The sequence below is a fragment of the Macrobrachium rosenbergii genome, chromosome 54 (assembly GCF_040412425.1).
Source record: "Macrobrachium rosenbergii isolate ZJJX-2024 chromosome 54, ASM4041242v1, whole genome shotgun sequence".
NCBI lineage: Eukaryota > Metazoa > Arthropoda > Malacostraca > Decapoda > Palaemonidae > Macrobrachium > Macrobrachium rosenbergii.
The window spans coordinates 52814012-52828903 of record NC_089794.1 but is presented as its reverse complement, the minus strand read 5'-3'; the positions used below and the strand labels follow the sequence as shown (position 1 = coordinate 52828903).

Here is a 14892-nt window from a genome sequence, read left to right as displayed (position 1 = left end):
GCCCTTACTCGACCATTTTTTAGAGCAGTGGTTTTCAACTTGTGGGCCATGGGTTGGTTCTCAGGTGGGCCACGGACATCTACTAAGGTGGAACATGAGAAAACTAAAAATAAAAAAAAAAATAAAAAATATTTTTTTAATGTACCCTACTAAATGATCATGGCCCATCAGATTATATATATATATATATATATATATATATATATATATATATATATATATATATATATATATATATATATATATATATATACATACATACATACATACATACATACATACATACATACATATATATATATATATATATATATATATATATATATATATATATATATATATATATATATATATATATATATATATATATATATATAACTGCATGTTTGTATATTTGTTTGTTCACTATAGAAATCCCAACCGCTTGACAGACCTGGACAAAATTTTCCACACGGCCTGTATGTCACCCCAGAAAGGTTTATAACTAAAAAATAAAACCCTACCCCGTGACAGACATACAAACACAGACAAAGCAAATGAAATTTTTGTTTTTACGTCATCTTTTCCTTCAGTTTTCTGGGTTTATTATTATTTTTCACCTGACGTTTCACCTTTCTCCTGGCCCTGCCAGAGGTATGATTAACCTACAGCAATAAATCCAAATCCCCTAAAACATCAATTTTCTATAAGAATTTACGTGAATTTTGATCATAATTTATGAGAATTATTAATATAATTATTGTTATATTACCTAGATAAAATCAACATTGAAAACAGGGCATAAAACTAGAGGAACCCGACGAAGGGATGAGAGTAAATTGGTTAATTTCTTTAATAACAAATAAAAAAATGTGCCGAAGTTTCTTCAGAGCAATCGAGTTTTCTGTACAGTGTAAATCAAGGCCACCGAAAATAGATCTGTCTTTCGGTGGTCTCGGTATACAAAATGCTGTATTAGACGCGGCCCATGAAACTTTAACCACGGCCCGGTGGTGGCCTGTCCTATATCGTTGCCAGGCGCACGATTATGGCAAACTTTAACCTTCAATAAAACAAAAACTACTGAGGCTAGAGGGTTGCAATTTGGTATGTTTAATGACTGGAAGGTGGATGATCAACATACCAATTTGCAGCCCTCTAGCCTCAGTAGTTTATAAGATCTGAGGGCGGACAGAAAAAGTGCGGACAAAAAAAAGTGCGGACGGACGGACAAAGCCGTCACAATAATTTTCTTTTACAGACAAAAAATAAAGCGTAGTACAATTTCATAAGTAAGTTTTACTCGGGAACTTATATAAATCATGTAATCTAAATCTGTAAAATCCTTTCGTTTAAATCTGAAGGGTAGTAGCCTAATGGAAAAGCAAGTTCAGCCATCGCATTAGCTGCTAGACCTTGTTAGCAGTTACATGTAAAACAACAGAGTAATTTTGTGTGTATTCGTTTTCTGGCCCTGAAAGTACTGTTTTTTTCACGTTTTAAATGCTGTACATGAGTTTTATTTACAGGGATTGCAGTGTAGTGGTTAATTTCTTTAATAAAAGATAGACTGCAACATTTATTTTACTTATTACAATCCTTTAGTCTAAAACTGAAGGGCAGTGGGCTATGAGTATTTGGGAATGCCAGAAGTGGACCATGGTCTTAAAAATGATGAAGACAACTGTTCTAGAGCATGAAATTAGATAAGATAACTAGATTATTCTAGCTCTTGTTTTCCCATTTGATGCAACAGCCATTCCTGCCTTAATTCTCTGGATTTTTTTCTCTACTAGCCTTCCTCTGTATCCTTTGCGGAAAACACGATATAAGTAATACTAGATTCCCATCATCCTTCCGTCCATACCATAGGACACGTCCTCCAGTATGAAAACACACACCTCTTTTATGAACTAGATTTATGTGATGCTGTTCACTATCCCTCTCTGATCCAATTCTAGGTGGTAAGCAGATTAGTGGTATTAGCTCTGTCTGTCTGTCTCCTTGACTTCAGAAATGGTAGTATTACCAAGGTATGAGTTACATCTTCAGTTCCATCAGGGCGTCTGTTGTCCCTTCAATTATAAATTTTTTCCCAAAGGGCGAATTCATTAGCCGATGTTTGAACTTCATTTGTGGTTCGCTTCTTTCTTTGGCAGAGGACGGACGCTCTGGCTTGCTATCTCGCAGGTCATCGTCATGTTGATGACGCTCAGGCACGCGGAACGACGCCGATTCAATCAAGAAAAACTGTCCCACCGACAAACTCTTCGTTGCCAATTTAATATTACCATTTAGCAGATCAAAACTTCCTTTATTAAATTATGATTTCTTTATTATGATTTCCACTACTTCAAGCCTTATCATGGGCAATCAATCAGTCTGATATCATTTCGTTATCCATGTTTAATTCAGTTTTATCAAGTTAATGACATGCCTTTCATTCAGTGTCTGAATAGCGTCGATAACATCTGACGGCCATGTCTATTCAGTTTACTCTTCCCTACCTACAGGTTCTAAAGAGGAATAATAACACATATGTTAATCCAGCTATTACTTGAATCTGTTATGCTGTAGGCTCTAAGCGACCCGCAGTGATAAAGAGAATATGTAATTTCACTCGTGACGCTTCACAGCAATTATTCCAGTGGAAGAATTTATGGCCTTTGATTGACTGATTTCACCGTAATTAATTGACGACCCGATTCCAAAGTCGGAAATTGAAAACATTTCCTCAATTTTTATGCACAACAAAGTAGGTGTCATTAAAAGGTTATTTATTGCGGTACAAGCAATTGTCATTTTAAAGGATATACATCTGCTAAAAGTAGTAAAAAAACGCACTGAAATTAAATTTTATTGAGGTTATAACAAGAGTTAACATGCAGCCCATTGTCAGAGATTACAAACTGTATATGAATTGTAAAACTGAAATCATAAAACGGGTTCGTGAATGTTCTGTGCAGAGAAAATATTTAGGAATATTCACATTTTTATGATACAAAATTGAGGTAAAAACTAATTGTCATAGCAAAATTGAGGTAGAAAACTAATTGTCATAGTATTGCAATTATTTTTATCATAATTTGGGAAATGAACTTCAGCAGGTCCTATCTCTAGGGAAGCTGGTATGATATACAGTAAGCAGTACATAGACATGGCACCAACCACTTGTTTAGCAACTACCGATATGAGAATTTTTTTCTGCCTCCATAATCTGCGATTCCTATAGTATAACGTTCTTGCCTTCTGAGTGCTAGGTCAAACCTTGTTCTTTTTAAACATTTTATATATATATATATATATATATATATATATATATATATATATATATATATATATATATATATATATATATATATATATATAATGTGTGTGTGTGTGTGTGTGTGTGTGTGTGTGTGTGTGTGTGTGTATGTGTGTGTATGGGCTAAGTCTCTGTATCCCACTGGTATCTGAATAAAAAGAACAACAGTTCGAGCAGCGAAATAAGAATTCTTATCTGCAAAATCCTAATTTCCAAAGAGGTGCCAATCATTGCTGCTATAAAATATTTCACAGTTTATTAGATTTAGCTGCACTAAAAATTCAGTAGCCGTTAGGTTTCACAATAAAGAAACTGGAGGGAGAAGAGGAAGAAATCTTGTACAAGTTTTTCCACACAGTATCCAACTTTGATGTGATTTTTTCTCATGGCAGGATGAACGCGACTTTCTTGTATTTGAACGTTCGTCAGTGTGCTGTCAATCGTTTGCAGTTCACAGACATCTCTGTTATCCTTTAAAAAGTCCAGTTCACAGACATCTCTGTTATCCTTTAAAAAGTCCAGTTCACAGACATCTCTGCTATCCTTTAAAAAGTCCAGTTCACAAACATCTCTGTTATCCTTTAAAAAGTCCAGTTCACAGACATCTCTGTTATCCTTTAAAAAGTCCAGTTCACAGACATCTCTGCTATTCTTTAAAAAGTCCAGTTCACAGACATCTCTGTTATCCCTTAAAAAGTCCAGTTCACAGACATCTCTGTTATCCTTTAAAAAGTCCAGTTCACAGACATCTCTGTTATCCTTCAAAGAGTCCAGTTAACAGACATCTCTGTTATCCTTTAAAAAGTCCAGCTCACAAACATCTCTGGTACCCTTTAAAAGTCCAGTCCACAGACATCTCTGTTATCCTTTAAAAGCCCAGCTCACAGACATCTCTGCTGTCCTTTAAAACTTCCGTTTCTGGACATCTATGTTATCCTTTAAAAGTCCAGTTCACAGACATTTCTGTTATCCTTTAAAAGTCCAGTTCACAGACATCTCTGTTATCATTTAAAAAGTACAGTTCACAGACATCTCTCTTATCCTTTAAAAGTCCAGTTCACAGACATTTCTGTTATCCTTTAAAAATTTCAGTTCACAGACATCTCTGTTATCCTATAAAAAGTCCATTTCACAGACATCTCTGTTATCCTTTAAAAATTTCAGTTCACAGACATCTCTGTTATCTTTTAAAAAGTCCAGTTCACAAACATTTCTGTTATCCTTTAAGAAGTCCAGTTCACAGACATCTGTTATCCTTTAAAAAGTCAGTACGGTGCAATCATGCTGTCATGGCAAGAGTGTATCTAGGTTGGATATTACGCATTTTTCCTAGACAGTGACCCACAAGGGTTTCAACCAATATACATCCACCATTGCAGCGTGTTTAGTACAAGCCCATTGGGGATCACCGTAAAAACACAAACAAAAGACTGTAAATATCATAAAGTTAATGGCCCCCAAGAAATATTAGTCCTAGATAACGACCCCTGATTATTATTATTATTAAAATAGTTTAACCAGACCACTGAGCTGACCATCAGCTCTCATAGGGCTGGCCCGAAGGATTAGGATGGAATGATAAGTCTAGGCTAGAAGCCTAGCACTGGGACCTAATAAGTCACTTGTCAATGATGATGAATGAAAATGAAATTAAAAGCTGTAAAAAAACAATATACGCTTTCATACTGGAACACACTCATACAATAAATACATTTAAACTCATGCTTCCATACATACTCACTAAAAAAGGTATATAAAAATTCAAAATAAATTAGTAAAATCATAAAATTTACTTGTTTTAAAATTCATTATTCTGATTTTTTTTTTTTAATTTGCAGCTTCTCATAAACATTAAAATGGGTGCTATTGAGAACGTTGAAGATTCTGACAAAATTTCTTCTATCGGTCTATTTCGAAATTTGATAATCGCTGCAGGTTATATTTTGGACATTCACACAGTATATGCTTAACTGTTATCAGCACATTGCAATCTGGGCATTTGGGAAGAGGGCTACATGGACTGTTCATTAAGTGTCCATGTGTCAAACGAGTATGGCCTATTCGAAGACGTGTCAAATTACTTGTGCTTGTCTTTCTCTCTGATATGATGAACTCCATTTTCCAACACTGGATTTTATCTGTTTTAATTTATTATTTTCAGGTTCTTCGTTCCATATATTTTGCCATTTTTTTACAAGGACTGTTTTTATATATCTTGTATAGTCACTGATAGGGATGTCTACATTTGTTTTGTCATGTGGACCGCTTCTTTAGCTGCTTTATCAGCCTCTTCATTTCCCTTAATCCCTACATGGGCAGGATCCAACATATTTCAATATTTTTCCCTTATTATACAATTTATGGAGAGAGAACTTTATATGTTGTACAATATTATTTTTTGATTATAGCTTTGAATAGCTTCTATAGCACTTCTGGAGTCATATACATTACAAAATTATTATATGAGACTTCTCTTATTATTTTTATGGCCGATACTATTGCACATAACTCAGCTGTAAATACAGAAGCTTTGTCTGGGAGAGAGAACTGATAAGTTTTGTTTTGGGATACCGCGGCATATCCCACTCCGTATTGTGACTTAGATCCGTCAGTATATATTGCGTAATGTGGACCTTTTCGGATAATATGCTCTGCTGCATGTTGTCTATGGTATTCTGGAGTATATGAATGATTTTTTGATAAATATTTCAAGCGCGTACAAATTCTCATTTTATTCATTGTCCAAGGAGGAGGCGATTTTATTATTACAGGTAATTGTATATGTATATTTAGCGACTCAAACAATCTTGTAGCTCTAATTGGGAAAGAAGGTGGATGATTGTTTATAAACACATCTCTTAATCCAAATAATTTTTTGGTTGGAGAATCATTTGTCTGAATTCTCAGAGCACTCTTCATTGTTACTAGCTCTCTATGGAGAGACAGAAGTAGTTCACCATTCAACTTGTAAAGATGATGTTGGTGATGATCAAAAAGCTCCTGAACATATTCTAAGGCCCTCATTATGAACTGGGTCTACCGTTTTCAGCGTTGCGTCTGATGCCGATCCATATATTTCGCTTCCATAATCAACAATAGACAGCACTGTTGCTTTATACAATAAAGTAAGGGGTATGTCTATCGGCTCCCCCAAGTAGTGTTTGATAGTTTTTAATTAGGTTTAATGCTCTTTTACATTTTGATTTCATGTATGTTATGTGGGCTTTCCAGTTCATGTGAGTATCAAATACTAATCCTAAAAATTTTGCTGTTTGGCCATTTGGTATACTATGGTTTCTGATTTTCAAGTCTATTTCTTCTCCTTTTTTCCACTTTTTATTTTTATAAAACATGATTGCTTGGTTTTATCTATGGAAAATTTAAAGCCTACAGATAAAGCCCATTCATCTATTTTTATTATGCTTTTATTAATGATTCGTTCTGCATGTTTTATTCGAGATGCTGAATAATATATGGCAAAATCATCCATATACAGGTTACTTTTAATACCAATAGGTAGATTATTACTGATATCATTGATTGCTAAAGTAAACAGCGTGCCACTAAGGACGCTTCCCTGTGGAACACCATTTTCAAGAGGAAATGTTCTAGACAGAACATCATCAATTCTCACCTGAAAACTGCGATTTGTCAAGAAGTTTTGGATAAACATAGGTAAATGTCCACGGATGTTATTTTCATGTAACGTTTTTAATATTGCATACCTCCATGTAGTATCATATGCCTTTTCAATGTCAAAAAACACGGCTATAGTAATTTGTTTTCGTTCAAATCCTCTTCGTATGTGATCTTCTAAGTTAGATAGAGAATCCAGTGTCGATCTGTTACATTGTGATCCAAACTGAGTGGGAGTCAAAATTTTGTTTTCTCAATGTGCCATGTTAGTCGAGCATTTACCATTTTTCTAGTAATTTGCATAGACAACTAGTTAAAGAAATTGGTCTGTAATTGTTTACATTACTGGGATCTTTTCCTGGTTTGGGGATAGGAATAATTATAGCTTTACGCCATTCATTAGGAAATAAATTTCAAGCCATAAGTGGTTATAAAACTCTAATAAGTATGCCTTTGCCAAGGGTGCTAAATGGCAGATCATTTCAAAACAAATACTGTCACCTCCAGGGCAGATTTATTGCTGTTCAACAATGCAAATTCTAACTCATCCATATTAAACTTTCTGTTATAATAAATATCCTCTATGGTTTCAAAATTTATTGTTATTAACTCTATATTATTTTTCCTAGTTCGGAAATGCTCATCTAAATTTTTGTCGCTACTTATTTTTGCTAAACTTTCACCTATTACATTACTTATTTCTTTAGGATCAAGTATTCTTTTCCATCTTTTATTATGGCATGTCTAGGTGGTTTAACATGGGTACCATTTATTTTCCTAAATTTTCCCATATTTTTGTATGGGAGTATTATTAGAGAGATCTGATACATATTTTCTCCATGAAATGATTCTTCCTTGAATTACTTCTCTTTTAAATTTTGCAGATACTTTGTTATATAGAGGTTTTAATGTATTAATTTCTAATAATAATATAGTCAGTTTTTTGTAAGTTTTCTTCTAATATCGGTAATGATTTATTTATTTTACTGAATTTTCTATTCAAATTATCTAATCGTCTCCCAATTTGGTGTTTTACTTTTATTAATTCTGTTAGTTTTTCAGACCACCATGGGACTTTGTGTTTTGTTGGATGAGATTTGGATTTTGGTATTGCTTTATCAGCTGCATTTGTAATGAAATCAACAAGAAATTTATTAGTTTTATTGTGGTCTTTTGAATATTCAAATGGTGGGATATCTCTAGTGTGGAATTCATATTGCTCCCAATCTGCTTTATAAATGTTATATTGAGGGACATGCTTGGTGGGGTTATTTTGTAAAAATGAAATTAATATTGGGAAATGGTCACCTGTATGCAGGTCATCAACTGTATTCAATCTAATCTATCTACTATTTTTGTTGTACATAGAGTTAAGTCGATTGAGGAAAATGTTCCATGTGTTTTAGAAAAATATGTGTTGATTTCGTTGTCATTTATGCAGCAAATGTCATATGAATCTATGAATTCTTCTATTTTAATCCCTGCTCTATTTGAGTCTGTACAATTACAGTCCCACATCGGGTTATGGGCATTAAAATCACCTACTATTAATATAGGTTCTTTGGTGTTATTAGGTAATTCTTTAAGTTTGTCTAAGTCATAATTTTTATTGGGTTGGTTGTATAAATTATAAATTACATAATTATCGTTTTTTTATTCGTATTCTAATACTCGATATTTGCAGATCATTAAAGTTTACAGGTACTTTGAACATACTTTGTTATGTACATATATAGCAGTACCTAAATTTCCTTCTTCCTCTCTAGATGAAGATGCTAAGGTATATTTACCTATTGTTGATATTGTTTTGTTGACATGTTGTAAACATAATATCATAGGTTTGTATTCTTTTAGTAATCGTTGTATTTCTCTAGGTGTAATCTGGTCTGCAGACCATTTACGTTCCATTGTATTATATAGCTATTGAAAATATTTTATTATAACGGTCGAGTTATACTCTCTTTTTTATTATCAATTTGGATTTTTCTAATAATTTTCTTACGACATTCATTTGTTTTTCTTTATAATATATTAAGTGCTCAACGCACATGCAACCTTTTCATGGGTACTCAAATCTGTGGTTTCTTTTTCTATATTTCATAAAGTTTCTTATAACGTTTGTTAAGCCATCTTTTGTTATGTTTTTGTTATCGTTGCACAATGCAATGAAACAATCATTGCATCCACAAGAGTTGTCATGTATATTTCTTTCTTTATTTGTTCTTGTTGTGTTAATTATTGGTGATGGAGTAATCTCTTCTCCTTTGACATCTTCACTGTTGTCTAAGGTATGGTTGTCTCCCACTTCTTCGGTATTTTGGATATCTGTATCCATTGGTTTTACTATTATTTTAGGAGATAATGGAATATTCTTAACTAGTTTTTGTTCTTTCTTCAAATCTCTTGTTTTTGTTTTGACTGACGTTTCTCTAACAATTGTTGGTTTCTTTGTTTTGGGTGGTGTTCTTTCCAATGGCCTTTTTTTATCTTTAATTTCCAGTCTATCAGGTCCCTCCTCTGTTATTTCTGTAGTAGCATCCTCCTGTGTTGTTTCTATTTGCATTAATATTTCAAATGAATTGGATAAAATGTTATCCATATCATTTGTCCCTGTTTCTTTATTCTTTACCATTTTAGTTTTTATTTCTAAGGCATTAATTTCTTCCTGAGAATTACTTTTCTGTGCTCCGTTATTTCTATTTGTATGCATTTTTGTTTCATTATTGGTTTTTGTTGTTAAAGAATATGTACGTTTCTTAGACGGATCTTGAATTCCTCTTACTTTCAATTCTAATTTAGCTTCTTTTACAGACATTCCAGTTCTTTCTTGCAATATTTTCAACTCTGTATTATATATATAGTACATACATTCTTTGGATCTTGCATGATGGTTTTGCCCACAGTTTATGCACTTTGGTTCCCCGCACTTCCATTGTGTGGCATGTTCTTCAGATCCACAATACGCGCATACAGGTTCATTTCGACAATATTTTTTCGCATGTCCATATTTACTGCAATTCTGACATTGTAGCGGCTTTGGGACGTATGATCTTACTTCTCTGGTTTGGCCTAAAATTTTTATTTTCTGAGGTAGGTCTTGGCCTTCAAATTTTATTCTTGCGATTTTTAAGACTTGTTTGTTCTTTTCTTTGCTTGGCAGATCATATAGTTCGCAATCCTGTACTTTGGAGTATCTCTTTTTAAGTGAGTCTAACAGTATTTGCTTTTCAACTGGCTCGTTATTATTCTCAGGAAGTACAATGGTACCCTGAATACTGTTCATAGTATCACGTTTTTTTAATTTTTATATTTATGTTATCTATATTTTTTATTGATAAATAATTTTCAGATTGACTTTTTGTCGTGGCCTCTATAAGCCAAGTCTTTTCTTTTATTTGTCTAAACGACATTTCAGTCGTAGAGTGTCTGCTTAATAAATAATTTTCCAACTTGAGTGCTGATATTTTCTGGTCCGTTTCTAGGGTCAGAAACCTTGACCAACTGTCACTCCCAAAGAGGAGTCAAAGTGAGTCAAGGTTGGGTCAAGACAGTATTTACTTTTTACTGGTTTCCTTTGTACTGGAGCATATGGTTCCAGTGTTATTGCATTTTGAATTTGTTTTGACTTTTCTAAAGAAGGGTTGTCAGATGAGGTTCCAATGGTTGTCAACTTGCCGATTCGCTACCATCAAAGGGTCCAGGGTACTCAAATCCTTAAACTTACTTGTCATAAAGATTGGAGGAAAAAAAAAAAAAAAAAAAAACCTGAAAACCTTAAAAGATATCATCAGCCTTTCATGGAGTTCATTCCTCCACTAATGGCACAAGTGAGAACCGACTCCCAAATGTCCGCATCCCTACCCTACCCGAAAGGGGATGGCACAACATGATTAGAGTGGCTCAGAAGTGTAAGCCAACCCGCTTGATAGGACTGAGAGCATTACTAGAATACAATCATCCCCACCCTAATCACATTATGGGCAAACCGGACAGAATGCCGAGAGTCCTATTCCCAGAACTAGACCCCTGGAATCCGTGGTCCAGTCCGTAGAATAGCTCCGCCTGAAAACTCAGGTCCGAACATTATCGGGCAGTTGATGGTCCTGCCACGGTTCTCACTATTTAGCTTCGGATATAAACCCAATCCCAGCTATGATACCTTTTCCTATTTACCAGGTCCAAGAAATTTGTAAAAAGTGAAAATATCCACGCCATTTAAATCGAAAGGTTTGTAGGTGATCCGTCAGGGCCGGGCTCTTATTCTTCGTAAGAACGAAGAAGAAAAAAGCCAGGGCCTTACCCTCACCACGTGAAGGAACCTACTTCGAGGGGAACGACCCCTGAAAACCCTTGGGGGTCACTATCTAGAAAAGATCCGATATCATATGGGATGATTTCTGGGAAGGCTTTTATACCATATCTAAGATATTTCTTCACTAATTGCTGCTTAGTTGAAATGAATATAGAATTTAAGCCAAAGGCCAGGCACTGGGACCTACGAGGTCATTCAGTGCTGAAACGGAAAATGACAGTAAAAGATTTGAAAGGCGTAACAGGAGAAAAACCTTGCAGTTGCACTATGAATCAATTGCTAGGAGAGGCTGCAAGTAAGATGGCAGAAAGAGAATATGGAAGGGGGTATTTTAAAGGGACGAAAGGGGTTGCAGCTAGAGGCCGAAGGCACGCTGCAAAGAACCTCAAGTAACGCCTACAGTGCACCGCAAGAGGTGCACTGACGGCACTACCCGCCTACAGGGGAGTTCTGATTAGTAAGTGACTTTGCTTCAATTCACTTTTAATTCTCCCTCACCTTTACTCTCCTACACTGAACATCACTTGTGGAAGTGAACGAAATTTGCAGAAGCTGAAAACTTCTGAACAAATCAGTTGTAAAATACCTGCTTGGTTTGAGGTCAAAAATTAAACTCTGATCATTCAGGGTTTATGAATGACGACATAATTTCTGTGCAATGGCAATCAACAATATACTATTTTATTCGTTGCCGTTATTACTGCTATTGCAATTTGAATGACAACACTGATAAACTTTTTAATTGTTTAGCGCACTTTTAAAAAGTTTATTTCTAAGGTGAAAAATAAGAGACTGGCTGTAGGTCCTACAACCGGCCTCACATTGTTTCAACCTGTGGTGATGCGTCATATATATATATATATATATATATATATATATATATATATATATATATATATATATATATATATATATATATATATATATATCACACATTACCACAGGTGAAAAATAAGAAACAGGGTGTAGGTCTGACAGGTTTCGACTTTATTTCCAAGCCATTGACAAAATGACTGATACAGAGTGTGAGTTCACAAATATATATACTAAGAACAGTACTGACGAACATACACAACCGTTAGAGACTCCATATCCCCACTCAGGCCGGTGTCGAGGTAGGTAGTGGCCTTTAAAACTCATTTGGCTAAAAATCACAATAGACTCTCAGGGGACAAAGCTGATAAACAGACCATACCCACCTCAGATCCACACCTGACAGGTGTCATGGAACAGTTTGGAAACTCATTAACATTACTACCCTCATATACTGTGTTTACAAATATGATAATCCTATTTTCATACATCTCTACTGCCTACCTTAAAGTTTAAACAATTTACAAATTTCTTTTGATATTAAAGGATCAAGTTTATACATCCCTTGACTGATATTCATATTATGGTTGTAACTTTCTTTTATAAAGCTAGATTCAATGATGTTCCTTTCAGTGCATTATTAGAATATACAATCCTTTTGCCCCTTCCCAGTTGATAGCATGATTGTTCTCACTAACATGTACAAATATACCACTGTTCCCTTGTGCATATCTCACACATTCTTATGTTGTTCAATTCTTTTTTTTTAACAGTGCTTTCCCAGTTTGGCCAATATAAAAGTTGTCACAAGACTTACACAATTTTATATACACACCCTGTAGTATTGTCTGGGGAGTTCTTGATAAGTACATTTTTTCATTGGTGTATTGTTCTTAAATGCGACATTAACACCAAAATTCTTAAGAAGATGAGGATATCTTTCATATTATTATATAAGGCAAAACAAAGCAAATTTTTTGTGTTGTAAGGTTCTTTCTGGTTTTGATACATAGTCTTTTTGCCAGTTCAAATGCACTGTTTAATACACTATCAGGATATTTCAATTTTTGCCTGCATTCCTAATCTTATCTATTTCATCATCAATATATTCAGGGCTACATACCCGTAATGCTCTTAAAAACATAGATGAAAAACACTGACTTTTTAACCTTATTGCTTTGTCAGAATAGAAATGCACATAGGAAGAAAATATTAGTGGGTTTTCTATACACACTGTATTTAAACCCACTACTATTTCTTCGTAAGATGGAACATCAAAACAGTAAAGCACCCATCATTTTCCATTTCCATCGTGAATTTAATTGATGGTACTAATTGATTTAACTTGGCAAAAATTAAATTCACGATGGAAATGGAAAATGATGGGTGCTTACTGTTTTGGATGTCCTCATACGAAGAAATAGTAGTGGGTTTAAATATAGTGTGTATAGAAAAACCCACTAATATTTCTTCCTATGTGCATTTTATTCTGGACAAAGCAATAAGTTTAAAAAAAGTCAGTGTTTTCATCTATGTTTTTAAGAGCATTACGGGTATGTAGCCCTGAATATTTGATGATGAAATAGATAAGATTAGGAATGCAGGCAAAAATTGAAATATTCTGATAGTGTATTAAACAAGTGTATCAAAACCAGAAAGAACCTTACAACACAAAAAATTTGCTTGTTTTGCCTTATAATAATAATATGAAAGATATCCCTCATCTTCTTAAGAATTTTGGTGTTAATGTCGCATTTAAGAACAATACAACAATGAAAAATGTACTTATTAAGAACTCCCAGACAATACTAAAGGGTGTGTATATAAAATTCCGTGTAAGTCTTGTGACAACTTTTATATTGGCCAAACCGGAAAGCACTGGAAAAAGAATTGAACAACATAAGAAATGTGTGAGATATGCACAAGGAACAGTGGTATATTTGTACATGTTAGTGAGAACAATCATGCTATCAACTGGGAAGGGGCAAAAGGATTGTATATTCTAATAATGCACTGGAAAGGAACATCATTGAATCTAGCTTTATAAAAGAAAGTTACCACCATAATATGAATATCAGTCAAGGGATGTATAAACTTGATCCTTTAATATCAAAGAAATTTGTAAATTGTTTAAACTTTTAAGGTAGGCAGTAGAGATGTATGAAAATAGGATTATCATATTTGTAAACACAGTACGAGGGTAGTAATGTTAATGAGTTTCCAAACTCCGCCTCCATGACACCTGTCAGGTTGGATCTGAGGTGGGGTATGGTCTGTTTATTAGCTTTGTCCCCTGAGAGTCTATTGTGATTTTTAGCCAAATGAGTTTTAAAGGCCACTCCTACCTCGACACCGGCCTGAGTGGGGATATATGGAGTCTCTAACGGTTGTGTATGTTGCTGTCAGTACTGTTCTTGTAGTATATATATTTGTGACTTCTCACACTCTGTATCAGTCCTTCGTCAATGGCTTGAAATAAAGTCGAAAACCGGTCAGGACCTTTGTCCCTTTGTTTCTTATTTTTCACCTGTGGTAATGTGATTTATATATATATATATATATATATATATATATATATATATTATATATATTATATATATGTGTGTGTGTGTGTGTGTGTGTGTGTGTGTTTTAAGTGTGTTTTTAAATTATGTATATATATATATAAATATATATATATATATATATATATATAATATATATATATATATATATATATATATATATTCATATATCCATATTGTTATGTGTGTGTGTCTGTGTGTGTGTGTGTGTATTTTCTGTAAAACAAATATATATATATATATATATATATATAATATATATATATATATATATATATATA

General features: G+C 33.9%; 1 protein-coding gene and 1 pseudogene across 2 annotated transcripts in view; both read right to left on the bottom strand.

The window, feature by feature from the left end:
• LOC136835081 (uncharacterized) overlaps positions 1-14892 on the bottom strand; it is a 194150-nt gene that overhangs the window by 35292 nt on the left and 143966 nt on the right. The window lies entirely within an intron of this gene.
• The window catches only part of LOC136835089 (substance-K receptor-like), a 44048-nt pseudogene that overhangs the window by 28188 nt on the left and 968 nt on the right, over positions 1-14892 (bottom strand).